This window comes from Hemiscyllium ocellatum, chromosome 1 (assembly GCF_020745735.1).
Source record: "Hemiscyllium ocellatum isolate sHemOce1 chromosome 1, sHemOce1.pat.X.cur, whole genome shotgun sequence".
NCBI lineage: Eukaryota > Metazoa > Chordata > Chondrichthyes > Orectolobiformes > Hemiscylliidae > Hemiscyllium > Hemiscyllium ocellatum.
The window spans coordinates 225,752-243,758 of record NC_083401.1 but is presented as its reverse complement, the minus strand read 5'-3'; the positions used below and the strand labels follow the sequence as shown (position 1 = coordinate 243,758).

The 18,007-nt window shown below is 51.7% G+C and overlaps 2 non-coding genes across 2 annotated transcripts; both read left to right on the top strand.

Moving 5' to 3' along the window:
- Positions 1-317: 317 nt before the first annotated feature.
- LOC132820991 (U2 spliceosomal RNA) lies at positions 318-508 on the top strand. Its single transcript, XR_009645270.1, has one exon. It is a non-coding gene; the product is annotated as a U2 spliceosomal RNA (small nuclear RNA).
- A 13,146-nt stretch (positions 509-13,654) lies between these two features.
- On the top strand, positions 13,655-13,845 carry LOC132820987 (U2 spliceosomal RNA). Its single transcript, XR_009645269.1, has one exon. It is a non-coding gene; the product is annotated as a U2 spliceosomal RNA (small nuclear RNA).
- Positions 13,846-18,007: the final 4,162 nt, after the last annotated feature.

Below are 18,007 nucleotides of genomic sequence, written 5' to 3'. Positions count from 1 at the left end.
CAAGACAGGCTGAATGTCTCATTCAATGCGTGCAGTTCTGCAGTTGGTTACCACCTCCTCAAGTCACGTCAGCTTAGCCCTGACCCACCTGATTGGTGAGATACTGACAATCTCTACATGACCATGAGGCAGTGCTTCACTGACAGGGGAAAAAAAGCAACTGCTGTAAACGGATCTGCTGCTCTAGTTAGAAATCCTGGGAGGACTACGGCGACAGGGAAACTGTCAGCAGTGATCTACAAGTCTTTGAACAGAATCAAGCTGATTGAAAACATGGAGGACAAATGGGACTTGAGGCAGTCCGCGGTATTGTAGTTATCGCTTCTCGGCCTTTTGGCTAAGATCAAGTGTAGTATCTGTTCTTATCAGTTTAATATCTGATACGTCCCTTATCTGGGGACCATATATTAAATTGATTTTTGGAGCAGGGAGATGGAATAGGGGCTTGCTCCGTCCACTCCACGCATCGACCTGGTATTGTAGTACCTCCGGGAACGGTGCACCCCTCATCTAAAAACAGCTTCATGTTTATAGCGCAGGCTTTCGGTGTTTCATTTCTCACACCTCACATCCAGCCGGGCGTGAGTTGATTCAAACTCGTCTGTTCTAAGGTAGCTGTTCAGCTCCCGCTCCCTATCCTTCTCTCGCCGTCTCTGTCTCTTGCGCACCTTGACACTTGCTCTCAATGTCATCCCCTCACCCCTGCTGCGTGCTGCACCGTCCCGCCAATGCCGGGCCCCGATCACACCACATGGTGTCAGAATTTGGGAGTTGCAGCAACCGTAGCTGCCCACCAGCTTTTCCTACTCGTGAGCGACATTTCAGAAAAACAAGAGAAGGTCAACTGTGCTACGTTGCTGCATGCTGCTGGGGATGAAGCTATCTAGGGGTTCAGTCGTTTTGATTTTGATGACTTGAAAGAGAGATTTCGAGAACACTGTGAGCTAGGACAAAAATAATCGGGACGTATTTAAGGCACATGCTTTTCATCAGAGTGCAAGGGCAGGCGGAATCGATAGGTACGTATGTGACTGACCGGAAAAACGAGGCAAAGGACTGTGAGTTTCAGCCACTTTCCGATTCACTGAGCCGCGACAGAATCGTGTGTGCTATCACGACTGACTGAGTCAGAGGCAGGTTACTCAGAGAGTCAATTCTCACTGGGAAAAGCAAAGAGACAGCACTAACTCGACAACAGCACGTGAGAAAACGTAGAACAAACAAACCAATGTTTGCTGACCGGAACTGGCCTGGAAAGATAATAAGGCAGGTAGGAGCACTGCAGATTATCCGGCACCTGGGCTGTGTACGCAGGGACTGGCACAACACCCCCTTGCCTTCTTTTGCACTACTTTGCTGCCTCAGCCAGAACTGGCAGCATTCTAAGTCAGTCTCACACAAGCAGCGTGTGCCAGCTGTCTGTGACAACAAATTCCAAAGACTCACAACCCTCTGAGAGAAGACGTTTCTCCTGATCTCACTCTTAAATTGGTGCCTCTTTATTCTGTTCAGTTCTAGACACTCCCATGAGGGAAAATGTCCTCTCAGCATTTACCCTGTCGAGCCACGTAAGAATCCAATATGTTTCAATAAGATTGTGTCTCATTCATTTCAACTCAGGATCTACACTCATCTGGAGGTAGGGTTTACCGGGCTCAATTTTACTGAAAAGCTGACCTCCGGCTAGTTCAGCAAATAGGTCGTTGAGCAAAGGGAAAGGAAACCGCCTAGCACACACCAGCAGGTGAACTGTTGCAGCATGATATTGCGGCTCCGGAACTCAATCCCTCTACGAATGAAACCCAACAGCCTTCTTAACAGCACTATCCACCTGGGGGTGGCAACTTTCAGGGATCTATGTACATGGGACTCCAAGATCCCTCTGCACATCCACACTACCAATAATCTTTCCATCGACCCAGTACTCTGCCTTCCAGTTATTCTTCCCAAAGTGCATCACCTCACATTTAGCTGCATTGAACTCCATTTGCCACCTCTCAGCCCGATTCTGCAGTTTATCCAAGTCCCCCTGCAACCTGTAACATTCTTCCACACTGACCACTACTCCACCGACTTTAGCGTCGTCTGCAAATTTACTAATCCATCCACCTATGTTATGCCTGCGTCTAAGTCATTTATAAAAATGACAAACAGCAGTGGTCCCAAAACAGACCCTTGTGGCACACCACTAGTAACCGGACTCCAGGCTGAATATTTTCCATCAACCACCACTCGCTGCCTCCTTTCAGAAAGCCAGTTTCCAAGCCAAACTGCTAAATCACCCTCAATTCCATGCCTCTGCATTTTCTCCAACAGCCTACCACGCGGAGCCTTATCAAAGGCTCCCGGCGTCCTGCCTGTTCACCCCATTGAAAACAATAGCGTGCTTCTTGAGAATTCTTGATCGGTCACTCAGAATTTTGACACTCAGTTGAGTTTGATTCTGTCCAACTACATTCTTGTCCATAAAGCTGTAAGATTTCCTTTGATGACGCGCAGGCTGTGTCTTCAGACTCACCGTATAACTGAACGTACCCACTGTGAAAGCACCACTTCACCTGTGTGTGTTCCTCGCGCAGTTTCTGAAGGTTGCAGCGCAACGTGACTCAGCCGTATCAACGAAACCTGACGTATGCAGGGCAGCCGAAGGTGTGCCGAACCTGCGGGAGGTCAGGCCACATGGCGGCCGACTGCAAGGTGACCGTATGCCGAAATTGCAAGCAGGAAGGCCACCTGACCAAGGATTGTAAGGAGGCCAAGAACTGTAACCTGTGCAGAGAGGCGGGCCACATGTACAAGGCCTGCCCAAGACGAGGAGCCGCTACCTACGCACAGATGGCCGGAGGTAGCAACACGAATACGAGCCGCGGACCAACAAAGACGAGGAAGGCAAATGAAAATAGTGTGGAAACGGTGCCTGGAGGCACCCAGAAGGAAGAGCAGGCAGTAGCGGAGCAGACGGCAGACAGCGGGGAGGTGCAGCAGCCGATCCAAGCTCCGTCAAGGCAGTCGGAGGAAATGGAAGAGGAGGAATCAAAGGATGCAGAGGACTGGATCACAGTAAAAAACAGGAAGAGGAAACCTCTCGGGGGCCCCAAAGCCACCCAGCGAAGGGGAAAGCGACACCTACAAGCCGAAGACGCATGCAGCTCTTCCGATGGTGAGGATGGGCGCAAGAAGGGTCGTCATCAGAGGAAGAGGCAGAGCGCTGTGAGGAGAAAGGAGGGCAGCACCGCCCAGGAAGGAAAGGACGATCCCTCTGAGGGGACGGGTAAAGGCCTCCCCCTACCCGGTGAGAACCAGGAGGTACTCACCGGCCCACAGCTCCAGGTATCTGGGAGCAGCGGTCCTATGACAGCCCTGCTGTCAGACGGAGAACTGGTCAGTGCGGACCACGGGCCCGACACGAAGACAACAGAGTGGGGTAATGGCCCTAGCGCGGAGCTGGACAGTTACCTCAGCCCTGCCAAGGTCCAACAGTTTGCCGCCACCACAGGGATGCACGCAGCTACCCCAGAAGGGCAAGACCAGCAGCAAACGGACACCGGTAAACCTGTAAACTGTTAAAATGGGGTTGAAAATTGCTAGCATCAACGTGCGTAGCATCAAATCGGCTACGCGATGCGTTTCAACGCTGGCCTCCCTGGCCAGCGTCAAAGCCGACGTCCTGTTTCTGCACGAGTGTGGGATACCCCACCTCAGCAGTTACAGGAGGTGGTCGAGCTTGTGGGCCCATGGGCCGTCAGTGTGGTCGGGGGGCAACGATAACCGCTCCTCAGGCCTAGGGATCCTTTTGCGGGGAGGTAACTTCACCATCTCCGAGGTTAAGGAGGTGGTGGGCGGGCGCCTCCTCGTCACGGATGTTAAATACAGAAACGCTCCCGTAAGACTAATCAACGTGTACGCCCCAGCGGATAAGAGTGAACGGTTGGCCGTCCTGCAACAGCTTCCACTGTTGCTGGCTACGTCCAGGCCGGTCATTCTGGCCGGAGACTTCAACTGCATCGTTGATGCAGATGGACGATCCGGCGGGGGGACAGTAAACTGGACGCTACGTCCAGAGCCCTGATGGAAACGGTCAAAGATGCCAAGCTGCACGACGTCTTCAGCACCCCTGCAGATGGAGCGCAGCGTAGATACACATGGTCACGGGTAGACGGGTCTATCCGCTCAAGGATAGATTACCTGTTTGTGTCCCGAACGTTCTCGGTCAGAACCACCGACGTCAAGCCGGTGTTCTTCTCTGACCACTGCCTCCTACTGGCCGACTGTCACCTACAGGACGAGCAGCGGACGGGCAAGGGAACGTGGAAACTGAACACTAAGCTGTTGACCCCGGGAAACATCGAGGAGCTCAAGAGGGATTACGCAGGTTGGAGAACCGCGAAGTGTCTCTTTTGAGTCTCCAGCAGACTGGTGGGAAACAGTAAAAGGGAACATCAAGAGATTCTTCATCCTCAAAGGTGTTCAGGAGGCGAGAGAGAGGGGGGGGGAAACTGTCCCAACTCCAGAAAAGTATGCAGAACCTGCTCCTGCTGCAGACGTTGGGGGTCGATGTCACGGAGGACCTCAAGGAGGTGAAGGGCCAGCAAGCCTCGCTCTTTGCCTCGGAGGCCTCCAAGATAATCTTCCGGTCCAGGGTCCGCTCGGTAGAGCAGGACGAGACGTGCTCACGTTTCTTCTTCCAGAAGGTGCACAAAGAGAGCTCCGTGCTCAGCAGCCTGAAGGAAGAAGATGGCTCGGTAACGTCATCTCAGGCTGACATCATGAGGATCAGCAAATCCTTCTATGCCAGCCTGTATGACACGAAGCCAACCGACAGCACGGCCTCACAGTCGTTCCTGTCCTCTATCACGGAGGTCCTAGAGGACGGAACGCGAGAGAGGCTGGACCAGCCGCTATCTCTGGATGAGCTGACCAGGGCCTTCGAGTCCTTCGAAAAGAATAGGGTTCAAATGTTTTAGTAGGATCAGACATGGGGGTAAAAAAGGGGGAGGCGTGGCATTACTTGTCAAAGACAGTATCACAGCAGTGGAATGGACGATGGAAGAGGACTTGCCATCTGAGGTAGTTTGGGCTGAGGTTAGAAATAGGAAAGGTGAGGTCACCCTGTTAGGTGTTTTCTACAGGCCTCCTAATAGTCCTAGAGAAGTAGAGGATAATATTGCGAGGATGATTCAGGAAAAGAGTGAAGGTAGCAGGGTGGTTGTTATGGGGGACTTTAACTTCCCAGATATTGACTGGGAGAGCTATAGCTCGAGTTCATTAGATGGGTCGGTGTTTGTACAATGTGTGCAGGAGGGTTTCCTGACACAATATGTCGACAGGCCAACAAGAGGGGAGGCTATATTGGATTTGGTTCTAGGTAATGAACCAGGCCAGGTGTTAGACTTGGAGGTAGGTGAGCACTTCGGGGACAGTGACCACAACTCGGTGACTTTTACTTTAGTGATGGAGAGGGATAATCGTGCGCCGCAGGGCAAGAGCTATAGCTGGGGGCAGGGAAATTATGATGCAGTGAGGCATGACTTAGGATGTGTGGATTGGAAAAACAGGCTTCAAGAGAAGAACACTAATGAGATGTGGGGATTGTTCAAGGAGCAGCTACTGCGTGTCCTCGATAGGTATGTACCAGTCAGGCATGGTGTAAAGGGCCTTGTGAGGCAGCCGTGGTTTAGTAAAGAATTGGAGTCCCTTGTGAAAGGGAAGAAGGCGGCATATGTAAAGATGAGGCGTGAAGGTTCAGTAGGGGCGATTGAGAGTTATAAGGTAGCCAGGAAGGAGCTAAAGAGGGAGCTAAGAGAAGCGAGAAGGGGACATGAAAAGTCTTTAGCTGGTAGGATTAGGGAAAACCCAAAGGCTTTCTATAGGTATGTCAAGAATAAAAGGATGACTAGGGTAGGTATCGGTCCAGTCAAGGATAGTAGTGGGAAGTTGTGTGTGGAGGCGGAGGAGATTGGAGAGACATTAAATCAGTACTTTTCATCAGTATTCACTCAGGAACAGGACACTGTTGCTGATGTGAATATGGAATCACAAATAATTAGAATGGATGCCCTGGAAATATGCAGGGAAGAGGTTTTGGGAATATTGGAAAGGATGAATATAGATAAGTCTCCTGGGCCTGATGGCATTTACCCCAGGATCCTATGGGAAGCTAGGGAGGAGATAGCAGAGCCATTGGCCTGGATTTTTATGTCGTCATTGTCAACGGGAATAGTACCAGAGGACTGGAGGATAGCGAATGTGGTCCCATTGTTCAAGAAAGGGAGTAGGGATAGCCCTAGTAACTATAGGCCAGTGAGTCTGACTTCAGTGGTGGGCAAAGTCTTAGAGAGAATGGTAAGGGATAAGATTTATGAACATCTGGGTAGGAATAACGTGATCAGGGATAGCCAGCATGGTTTTGTGAAGGGCAGGTCGTGCCTCACAAACCTTATTGAGTTCTTTGAGAAGGTGACTAAGGAAGTGGATGAGGGTAAAGCAGTAGATGTTGTGTATATGGATTTTAGTAAGGCGTTCGATAAGGTTCCCCATGGTAGGCTAATGCTAAAACTTCGGAGGTATGGCATTGAGGATACATTAGAGGTTTGGATTAGGAATTGGCTGGCTGGAAGGAGACAGAGGGTAGTAGTTGATGGATTATGTTCATCTTGGAGCGCAGTTACTAGCGGTGTACCACAAGGATCTGTTTTGGGACCATTGCTTTTTGTTATCTTTATAAATGATCTAGAGGAAGGACTTGAAAGCTGGGTAAGCAAGTTTGCGGATGACACAAAAGTCAGTGGAGTTGTGGATAGTGAGGAAGGAAGTGGTAGGTTACAGCGGGATATAGATAAGTTGCAGAGCTGGGCGGAAATGTGGCAAATGGAATTCAATGTAGCTAAGTGCGAAGTCGTTCACTTTGGTAGGAATAACAAGATGATGGATTACTGGGCTAATGGTAGGCTACTTGGTAGTGTGGATGAGCAGAGGGATCTTGGTGTCTATGTACACAGATCTCTGAAAGTTGCCACCCAGGTAAATAGTGCTGTGAGGAAGGCATATGGTGTACTGGGCTTTATTGGCAGAGGAATTGAGTTCCGGAGTCCTGAGGTCATGTTGCAGTTGTATAAGACTCTGGTGAGGCCTCATCTGGAGTATTGTGTGCAGTTTTGGTCGCCATACTATAGGAAGGATGTGGAAGCTTTAGAACGAGTGCAGAGGAGGTTTACCAGGATGTTGCCTGGAATGGTAGGAAAATCTTATGAGGAAAGGCTGAGGCACTTGGGGCTGTTCTCATTGGAGAAGAGAAGGTTTAGGGGAGATCTGATAGAAGTGTATAAGATGATTAGGGGTTTAGATAGGGTAGATACTAAGAACCTTTTACCGCTAATGGAGTCAGGTGTTACTAGGGGACATAGCTTTAAATTAAGGGGTGGTAGGTATAGGACAGATGTTAGGGGTAGATTCTTCACACAGCGGGTTGTGAGTTCATGGAATGCCCTGCCCGTATCAGTGGTGAACTCTCCTTCTTTATGGTCATTTAAGCGGGCATTGGATAGGCATTTGGAAGTTATTGGGCTAGTATAGGTTAGGTAGGATTCGGTCGGCGCAACATCGAGGGCCGAAGGGCCTGTACTGCGCTGTATCCTTCTATGTTCTATGTTCTATAATAAAACTCCCGGAAGCGACGGCTTACCGGTCGAGATCTATTCCGCTCTTTGGGACTTGATTGGCCGGGACCTGCTGGAGGTGTATGTCAGTATGCTTCGGGCAGGTACCATGAGTGAATCCATGAGGAAAGGCATCATCACCCTCATCTACAAGCAGAAGGGGGAGAGGGACGAAATTAGAAATTGGAGACCGATCTCACTGTTAAACACAGACTACAAAATCTTGTCAAAGGTCATCGCTAACCGGGTCAGGTCTGCTCTGGGAGCGGTGATCCACCCCGACCAAACCTGTGCTGTACCGGGCAGGAAGATCTCTGAGAGTCTCGCACTCCTCAGGGATACGATCGCCTACGTGCAGGACAGTGGGGTGGACACCTGCCTCATCAGCCTGGACCAGGAGAAAGCCTTTGACAGGATATCGCATACATATATGAGGGATGTCCTCTCCAAAATGGGCTTTGGGGAGGGAATCTGCAATTGGATCAGACTGCTCTACACCAACATTGTCAGTGCAGTCTCAATCAATGGGTGGGAATCAGATAGCTTCCCTGTAAGATCTGGAGTCAGGCAGGGCTGCCCACTCTCTCCTGCCTTGTTTGTATGTTGCATAGAGCCATTTGCCGAATCCATCAGGAAGGATGCGAGCCTGAGAGGGGTGACTATTCCTGGCAGCGGGGGCCTACAGGTTAAGGCCTCCCTGTACATGGATGACGTCGCCGTTTTCTGCTCGGATCCGCTGTCCGTGCACAGACTCCTGTGCATCTGCGACCAGTTCGAACGGGCCTCGGGGGCCCAGGTAAACCGAGGGAAGAGCGAGGCCATGCTCTTCGGGAACTGGACCGACCAATCCTATATCCCCTTCACCGTCAGGACTGACCACCTGAAGGTGCTGGGTATTTGGTTCGGGGGTGCTGGGGCGTGCGCCAAGACCTGGGAGGAGCGGATCAGGAAGATGAGACAGAAACTAGGCAGATGGGAGCAACGGTCGCTCTCCATCGCGGGGAAAAACCTGGTCATCAGGTGCGAGGTACTCTCAGTATTGTTGTATGTGGCACAGGTCTGGCCTATCCCCAGAACCTGTGCTGCCGCAGTCACCCGGGCCATCTTCCACTTCATGTGGAGATCAAAGATGGACCCGGTCCGAAGAGACACCATGTACAAAGACCGGTGCAATGGGGGAAAAAACACTCCCAATGCCACCCTCGCCCTGATGGCCACCTTTGTGTGTGGCTGCATCAAGCTGTGCGTGGATCCCCGGTACGCATACACCAAGTGTCACTACGTACTGAGGTTCTACCTGTCCCCGGTGTTGCGAAGGATGGGCCTGGCCTCGCTGCCGCGGAACGCTCCGAGTAGTTGGACCGTTCCGTACCACCTGTCCTTCGTGGAGAAATTTCTGAAGAAAAACACCTTTGACCACAAGTCCATCAGGAAGTGGTCAGCACGTAGCGTCCTTGAGACCCTTCGGGAAAAGGAGAGGGCGGATCCTGTTGAGTGGTTCCCTGAGCAGACTGTCAAAGCAATTTGGCAGAATGCCTCATCGCCAGAACTTTCTAACAAGCACCAAGACATGGCTTGGCTGGTGGTGAGAAGGGCTCTACCTGTGAGATCGTTTATGCACGCCCGGACTCTCTGCCGCACCGCACGCTGCCCTCGAAGCGGCTGCGGGGGGGACGAGACTGTCACACACCTCCTTCTGGAATGTGCCTATGCAGAGGAAGTCTGGAGAGGAATGCAGTGGTATTTGTCGAGGTTCGTCCCGAGCAGCGCCGTGACACGGGACTCCGTGCTCTACGGCCTGTTCCCCGGGACGCACACCGAGACGAATATCAACTGCGCCTGGAGGATCATCAACTCGGTGAAGGACGCTCTCTGGGTGGTCCGAAACCTGTTGATCTTCCAGCTGAAGGAGTTGACCCCGACTGAGTGTTGCAGACTGGCACATTCCAAGGTCCAAGACTACGTGTTGAGGGATGCGCTGAAGCTTGGGGCAGCTGCCGCCAAGGCGCGGTGGGGAAAGACCACCGTTTAACATCTGCCTGTCTAAAGAAGATCAGGGGGCCCACGATAATGAGGGCCACGGAGGGCATTTTTGCTGAGTTTGCAGATGGCACAAAGATAGCTAGAGGGACGGGTAGTTTTGAGGAAATGGGCAGGCTGCAGAAGAGCGTGGACACGTTGGGCGAGTGGGGAAAAGAAGTGACCAAGTGTGCGTAATTGCACTTTGGTAGCAAGAACAATCGGGTAGACGATTTTCTGAACGAGGGAAAGGCTTTGCAAATCTGCAGCGCAGAGGGTCTTGGGAGTCCTAGTTCCAGGTTGTTTCAAGATTAACATGCAGGTCCATCCGATGGTTCGGAAGGCAAATGCAGTGCCGGCATTCATTTCAAGCGGGCGAGAAAACAGGAGCGGGGACGTGCTGCCGAGGCTGCATCAGGCTCTGGTCTGACCACAGGTGGAATATTGGGAGCAGTTTTGTGCCGTGTACCGAAGGAAGGGATGCGCTGGTGTTGGGACGGAGTCTAGAGAAGGTTTCCCCTGGGTTTGTCACATGAGGTCTCTGGGTCTGTGCCCGATGGTGTTTCGAAAGGTAAGGCGGGATCTGACCGAAGCTTACAAGCTACTGGGGGGCCTGGTCAGAGTGGTTGTGAAGAAGATGGTCCCGCTAGTAGGCGAGACGAGGACCTGGAAGTACAGCCTCAGGGTGAAGGGTCGCCCCTTCAGGCCGAGATGAGGTTGCATTTAAGACAGAGATGGAGAGGTTCAAAGTTTGGGAGAAGATTTGTAGCTCGGGTGCTCGTTGTTGTGGTTCTGTTCGCCGAGCTGGGAATTTGTGTTTGTGCCGAGCTAGGTGACATCGTCAGTGCTTGGGAGCCTCCTGTGAAGCGCTTCTGTGATGTTTCCTCCGGCGTTTGTAGTGATTTGTACCTGCCGCTTCCGGTTATCAGTTCCAGTTGTTTGATTAGATTAGATTACTTACAATGTGGAAACAGGCCCTTCGGCCCAACAAGTCCACACCGACCCGCCGAAGCGCAACACCACGGGCAATTTAGCATGGCCAATTCACCTGACCCGCACATCTTTGGACTGTGGGAGGAAACCGGAGTACCCGGAGGAAACCCACACAGGCACGGGGAGAATGTGCAAACTCCACACAGTCTGTCGCCTGAGTTGGGAATTGAACCCGGGTCTCTGGCGTTGTGAGGCAGCAGTGCTAACCACGGTGCCACCGTGCCGCCCACACAGTGTCCGCTGCAGTGGCCGGTATATTGGGTCCAGGTCGATGTGGATTCATTATTGAATGAATCTGTGGATGAGTGCCATGCCTCTAGGAATTCCCTGGCTGTTCTCTGTTTGGCTTGTCCTATAATAGTAGTGCTTCACAGAAGCGCTTCACAGAGATAGAGAGGCTCTTGATTATAAGGGGATCAAGGGTCGTGGGGAGAGGGCAGGAGAATCGGGGTTGAGAAACCTGTGAGCCACGGCCAAATGGCCTGATTCTGCTCCTACGTCTTACGGGCCGTCAGACCTTCCGTGGTCTTGCGGTCATGACAGAAAGCAGTTGTTTCCCAGAGGGTGGCGGCGGTCTGGAATGCACTGCTTGGGAGGGTAGCGAGGCGGGGAACCTCAAAACCTTGAAAAACTACTTGGATGAGCACTGGAAATGTCATAACTTTTCCTGGCTACGGACCAAGTGCTGGAAAGTGGGACTAGAGCAGACTTAGAGTAGCTTTGTCAGTGCGGACTCGGAGAGCCAGAAGGCCTCTTCTGTACTGTGTGACTGTGTGGGGAAGCTTTCTGATTCCCATCTGTTGATTGAGGCCGCGCTACTGATGCTTCCTGATGCGGAGCAGCCGGATGGATCCAAGTGCGCATTGAAGGTGAGAGGGTGGGAGAGAGCTTCGGAGCCTCCGTCCGTTTGGTTCAGGTTCCGTCTCGTCCTGATGCATGCATCGATGTAGGTGCTCAGTGGTTACCGATAGAGTGAAGGTGCAGTTGATCACTGACTCCACGCGTGGTGCTGCAGGTTGTAATGTCTAGACGAAAACAGAACTCGCTGCAACCTTCGGGAGAAGGGTCACTGGACTCGAAGCGTTAATTCTGCTTTCTCTCCACAGAAGCTGAGGTTTTGCTTACTGGGTGTTTTGCTTTATTTTGCATTTTAGACCTTGCTTTTTGATTGCACGGCCGCTATCAAACCATTAGCTTGCTGTTAGCGCTGCAATTAGCACTCTTGAATCTTATTTTGCAATTCTAAGGAAGCAGACTGAATTGGAATGTTTGGAGCGGGAGCCGAACCAATTAAGGCTGATTTGCTGTAAATTGATCTTCACATCCCTGGTCGTGCTGTTCATTTGCACGAGGTGGGTTGGGGGATGGGAGTTCACATTTTCCAAGACAAGATGGGTTAGTCTGTAAGAGTTTCTGTTTGTAAAGGTGAGCCGAGATTTCCTGGCACTGAGATTTTTCGGTCAGAATTCGAACCTGCTCCAATCATTTGCCTTGTGGGGAGGCAGGGACTTTTCACATTGGTAACAGCCTGAGGCAAAGTCTTGGAAACAAGAGCATTTTATTCTTTACGGCCTTGCAAGAACGGGCGTTTCGCTCAAGCAATCAGGCGAGCAAAAGCGCGCCAAAACAAAGCATGTAAGCATTCTTATTCAGTTTGCAAGTTGCGGAATCACGCCTCCCTTTTCCCATCCTATCATAAGCCGATTTACCTGACTTGTTTTTCTCTAATTTTCCTGATCTGACTACCCTGCTGTCCTTGTCCTTGTCTGTTACAGCCTGTCTGTTATTTTAGCCAGTTCCCCTTATCATACTATAAGCTTATTGTGAGATGCCCCTACTGCTTCTTTTGTGGTCAGCCACAACACTTTAAAGTTTTTTTTTAAGATTAGATTAGATTACTTACAGTGTGGAAACAGGCCCTTCGGCCCAACAAGTCCACACTGACCCGCCGAAGCGCAACCCACCCATACCCCCACACTTATCCCTTACCTAACACTACAGGCAATTTAGCATGGCCAATTCACCTGACCCGCACATCTTTGTGACTGTGGGAGGAAACCGGAGCACCCGGAGGAAACCCACGCAGACACGGGGAGAACGTGCAAACTCCACACAGCCTGAGGCTGGAATTGAACCCAGGTCCCTGGTGCTATGAGGCAGCAGTGCTAACCACTGTGCCACCGTGCCGCCCACACTGTGCCACCGTGCCGCCCACACAAGTTATTTCTTAGTTTAAAACTATTTCTTAAACAAAAACCTCTATATTCGTTAAAATCTTAGCCTTAAGTATACCGCAAGAATCCCGCGACCGTTTGTGTAATGTTCCCCTTCCCCTCCCCCCACAACATGGTGGGCCGAAGGGCCTGTACTGTGCTGTACTGTTCTATGTTCTAACTGCAGGCACATCCACACACACACACACGCACACACATCAAAGACATGGAGGGCTCGGCTGAATCTACTGCTCTCTTCTCTGCCTGTCACATTTCATCGAGCTAGTGTCCTAGGCCCAAGCATCTTCAGCGAGTGGTTAGAATATGCAGTGCACTGCCTGAGAGAGAGGGTGCTGGAGGCAGATTCAATGGTGACTTTGGTCGGAGGGTCGGATACTTATCTGAAGAGAGGGCGAGTGGGACTGGGGAAGTTGCTCGTGCAGAGAGCTGATGCAGACATGACAGGCTGAATGTCTCATTCAATGCGTGCAGTTCTGCAGTTGGTTACCACCTCCTCAAGTCACGTCAGCTTAGCCCTGACCCACCTGATTGGTGAGATACTGACAATCTCTACATGACCATGAGGCAGTGCTTCACTGACAGGGGAAAAAAAGCAACTGCTGTAAACGGATCTGCTGCTCTAGTTAGAAATCCTGGGAGGACTACGGCGACAGGGAAACTGTCAGCAGTGATCTACAAGTCTTTGAACAGAATCAAGCTGATTGAAAACATGGAGGACAAATGGGACTTGAGGCAGTCCGCGGTATTGTAGTTATCGCTTCTCGGCCTTTTGGCTAAGATCAAGTGTAGTATCTGTTCTTATCAGTTTAATATCTGATACGTCCCTTATCTGGGGACCATATATTAAATTGATTTTTGGAGCAGGGAGATGGAATAGGGGCTTGCTCCGTCCACTCCACGCATCGACCTGGTATTGCAGTACCTCCGGGAACGGTGCACCCCTCATCTATAAATCTTAAAAACAGCTTCATGTTTATAGCGCAGGCTTTCGGTGCTTCATTTCTCACACCTCACATCCAGCCGGGCGTGAGTCGATTCAAACTCGTCTGTTCTAAGGTAGCTGTTCAGCTCCCGCTCCCTATCCTTCTCTCGCCGTCTCTGTCTCTTGCGCACCTTGACACTTGCTCTCAATGTCATCCCCTCACCCCTGCTGCGTGCTGCACCGTCCCGCCAATGCCGGGCCCCGATCACACCACATGGTGTCAGAATTTGGGAGTTGCAGCAACCGTAGCTGCCCACCAGCTTTTCCTACTCGTGAGCGACATTTCAGAAAAACAAGAGAAGGTCAACTGTGCTACGTTGCTGCATGCTGCTGGGGATGAAGCTATCTAGGGGTTCAGTCGTTTTGATTTTGATGACTTGAAAGAGAGATTTCGAGAACACTGTGAGCTAGGACAAAAATAATCGGGACGTATTTAAGGCACATGCTTTTCATCAGAGTGCAAGGGCAGGCGGAATCGATAGGTACGTATGTGACTGACCGGAAAAACGAGGCAAAGGACTGTGAGTTTCAGCCACTTTCCGATTCACTGAGCCGCGACAGAATCGTGTGTGCTATCACGACTGACTGAGTCAGAGGCAGGTTACTCAGAGAGTCAATTCTCACTGGGAAAAGCAAAGAGACAGCACTAACTCGACAACAGCACGTGAGAAAACGTAGAACAAACAAACCAATGTTTGCTGACCGGAACTGGCCTGGAAAGATAATAAGGCAGGTAGGAGCACTGCAGATTATCCGGCACCTGGGCTGTGTACGCAGGGACTGGCACAACACCCCCTTGCCTTCTTTTGCACTACTTTGCTGCCTCAGCCAGAACTGGCAGCATTCTAAGTCAGTCTCACACAAGCAGCGTGTGCCAGCTGTCTGTGACAACAAATTCCAAAGACTCACAACCCTCTGAGAGAAGACGTTTCTCCTGATCTCACTCTTAAATTGGTGCCTCTTTATTCTGTTCAGTTCTAGACACTCCCATGAGGGAAAATGTCCTCTCAGCATTTACCCTGTCGAGCCACGTAAGAATCCAATATGTTTCAATAAGATTGTGTCTCATTCATTTCAACTCAGGATCTACACTCATCTGGAGGTAGGGTTTACCGGGCTCAATTTTACTGAAAAGCTGACCTCCGGCTAGTTCAGCAAATAGGTCGTTGAGCAAAGGGAAAGGAAACCGCCTAGCACACACCAGCAGGTGAACTGTTGCAGCATGATATTGCGGCTCCGGAACTCAATCCCTCTACGAATGAAACCCAACAGCCTTCTTAACAGCACTATCCACCTGGGGGTGGCAACTTTCAGGGATCTATGTACATGGGACTCCAAGATCCCTCTGCACATCCACACTACCAATAATCTTTCCATCGACCCAGTACTCTGCCTTCCAGTTATTCTTCCCAAAGTGCATCACCTCACATTTAGCTGCATTGAACTCCATTTGCCACCTCTCAGCCCGATTCTGCAGTTTATCCAAGTCCCCCTGCAACCTGTAACATTCTTCCACACTGACCACTACTCCACCGACTTTAGCGTCGTCTGCAAATTTACTAATCCATCCACCTATGTTATGCCTGCGTCTAAGTCATTTATAAAAATGACAAACAGCAGTGGTCCCAAAACAGACCCTTGTGGCACACCACTAGTAACCGGACTCCAGGCTGAATATTTTCCATCAACCACCACTCGCTGCCTCCTTTCAGAAAGCCAGTTTCCAAGCCAAACTGCTAAATCACCCTCAATTCCATGCCTCTGCATTTTCTCCAACAGCCTACCACGCGGAGCCTTATCAAAGGCTCCCGGCGTCCTGCCTGTTCACCCCATTGAAAACAATAGCGTGCTTCTTGAGAATTCTTGATCGGTCACTCAGAATTTTGACACTCAGTTGAGTTTGATTCTGTCCAACTACATTCTTGTCCATAAAGCTGTAAGATTTCCTTTGATGACGCGCAGGCTGTGTCTTCAGACTCACCGTATAACTGAACGTACCCACTGTGAAAGCACCACTTCACCTGTGTGTGTTCCTCGCGCAGTTTCTGAAGGTTGCAGCGCAACGTGACTCAGCCGTATCAACGAAACCTGACGTATGCAGGGCAGCCGAAGGTGTGCCGAACCTGCGGGAGGTCAGGCCACATGGCGGCCGACTGCAAGGTGACCGTATGCCGAAATTGCAAGCAGGAAGGCCACCTGACCAAGGATTGTAAGGAGGCCAAGAACTGTAACCTGTGCAGAGAGGCGGGCCACATGTACAAGGCCTGCCCAAGACGAGGAGCCGCTACCTACGCACAGATGGCCGGAGGTAGCAACACGAATACGAGCCGCGGACCAACAAAGACGAGGAAGGCAAATGAAAATAGTGTGGAAACGGTGCCTGGAGGCACCCAGAAGGAAGAGCAGGCAGTAGCGGAGCAGACGGCAGACAGCGGGGAGGTGCAGCAGCCGATCCAAGCTCCGTCAAGGCAGTCGGAGGAAATGGAAGAGGAGGAATCAAAGGATGCAGAGGACTGGATCACAGTAAAAAACAGGAAGAGGAAACCTCTCGGGGGCCCCAAAGCCACCCAGCGAAGGGGAAAGCGACACCTACAAGCCGAAGACGCATGCAGCTCTTCCGATGGTGAGGATGGGCGCAAGAAGGGTCGTCATCAGAGGAAGAGGCAGAGCGCTGTGAGGAGAAAGGAGGGCAGCACCGCCCAGGAAGGAAAGGACGATCCCTCTGAGGGGACGGGTAAAGGCCTCCCCCTACCCGGTGAGAACCAGGAGGTACTCACCGGCCCACAGCTCCAGGTATCTGGGAGCAGCAGTCCTATGACAGCCCTGCTGTCAGACGGAGAACTGGTCAGTGCGGACCACGGGCCCGACACGAAGACAACAGAGTGGGGTAATGGCCCTAGCGCGGAGCTGGACAGTTACCTCAGCCCTGCCAAGGTCCAACAGTTTGCCGCCACCACAGGGATGCACGCAGCTACCCCAGAAGGGCAAGACCAGCAGCAAACGGACACCGGTAAACCTGTAAACTGTTAAAATGGGGTTGAAAATTGCTAGCATCAACGTGCGTAGCATCAAATCGGCTACGCGATGCGTTTCAACGCTGGCCTCCCTGGCCAGCGTCAAAGCCGACGTCCTGTTTCTGCACGAGTGTGGGATACCCCACCTCAGCAGTTACAGGAGGTGGTCGAGCTTGTGGGCCCATGGGCCGTCAGTGTGGTCGGGGGGCAACGATAACCGCTCCGCAGGCCTAGGGATCCTTTTGCGGGGAGGTAACTTCACCATCTCCGAGGTTAAGGAGGTGGTGGGCGGGCGCCTCCTCGTCACGGATGTTAAATACAGAAACGCTCCCGTTAGACTAATACCACTGCATTCCTCTCCAGACTTCCTCTGCATAGGCACATTCCAGAAGGAGGTGTGTGACAGTCTCGTTCCCCCCCGCAGCCGCTTCGAGGGCAGCGTGCGGTGCGGCAGAGAGTCCGGGCGTGCATAAACGATCTCACAGGTAGAGCCCTTCTCACCACCAGCCAAGCCATGTCTTGGTGCTTGTTAGAAAGTTCTGGCGATGAGGCATTCTGCCAAATTGCTTTGACAGTCTGCTCAGGGAACCACTCAACAGGATCCGCCCTCTCCTTTTCCCGAAGGGTCTCAAGGACGCTACGTGCTGACCACTTCCTGATGGACTTGTGGTCAAAGGTGTTTTTCTTCAGAAATTTCTCCACGAAGGACAGGTGGTACGGAACGGTCCAACTACTCGGAGCGTTCCGCGGCAGCGAGGCCAGGCCCATCCTTCGCAACACCGGGGACAGGTAGAACCTCAGTACGTAGTGACACTTGGTGTTTGCGTACCGGGGATCCACGCACAGCTTGATGCAGCCACACACAAAGGTGGCCATCAGGGCGAGGGTGGCATTGGGAGTGTTTTTTCCCCCATTGCACCGGTCTTTGTACATGATGTCTCTTCGGACCGGGTCCATCTTTGATCTCCACATGAAGTGGAAGATGGCCCGGGTGACTGCGGCAGCACAGGTTCTGGGGATAGGCCAGACCTGTGCCACATACAACAATACTGAGAGTACCTCGCACCTGATGACCAGGTTTTTCCCCGCGATGGAGAGCGACCGTTGCTC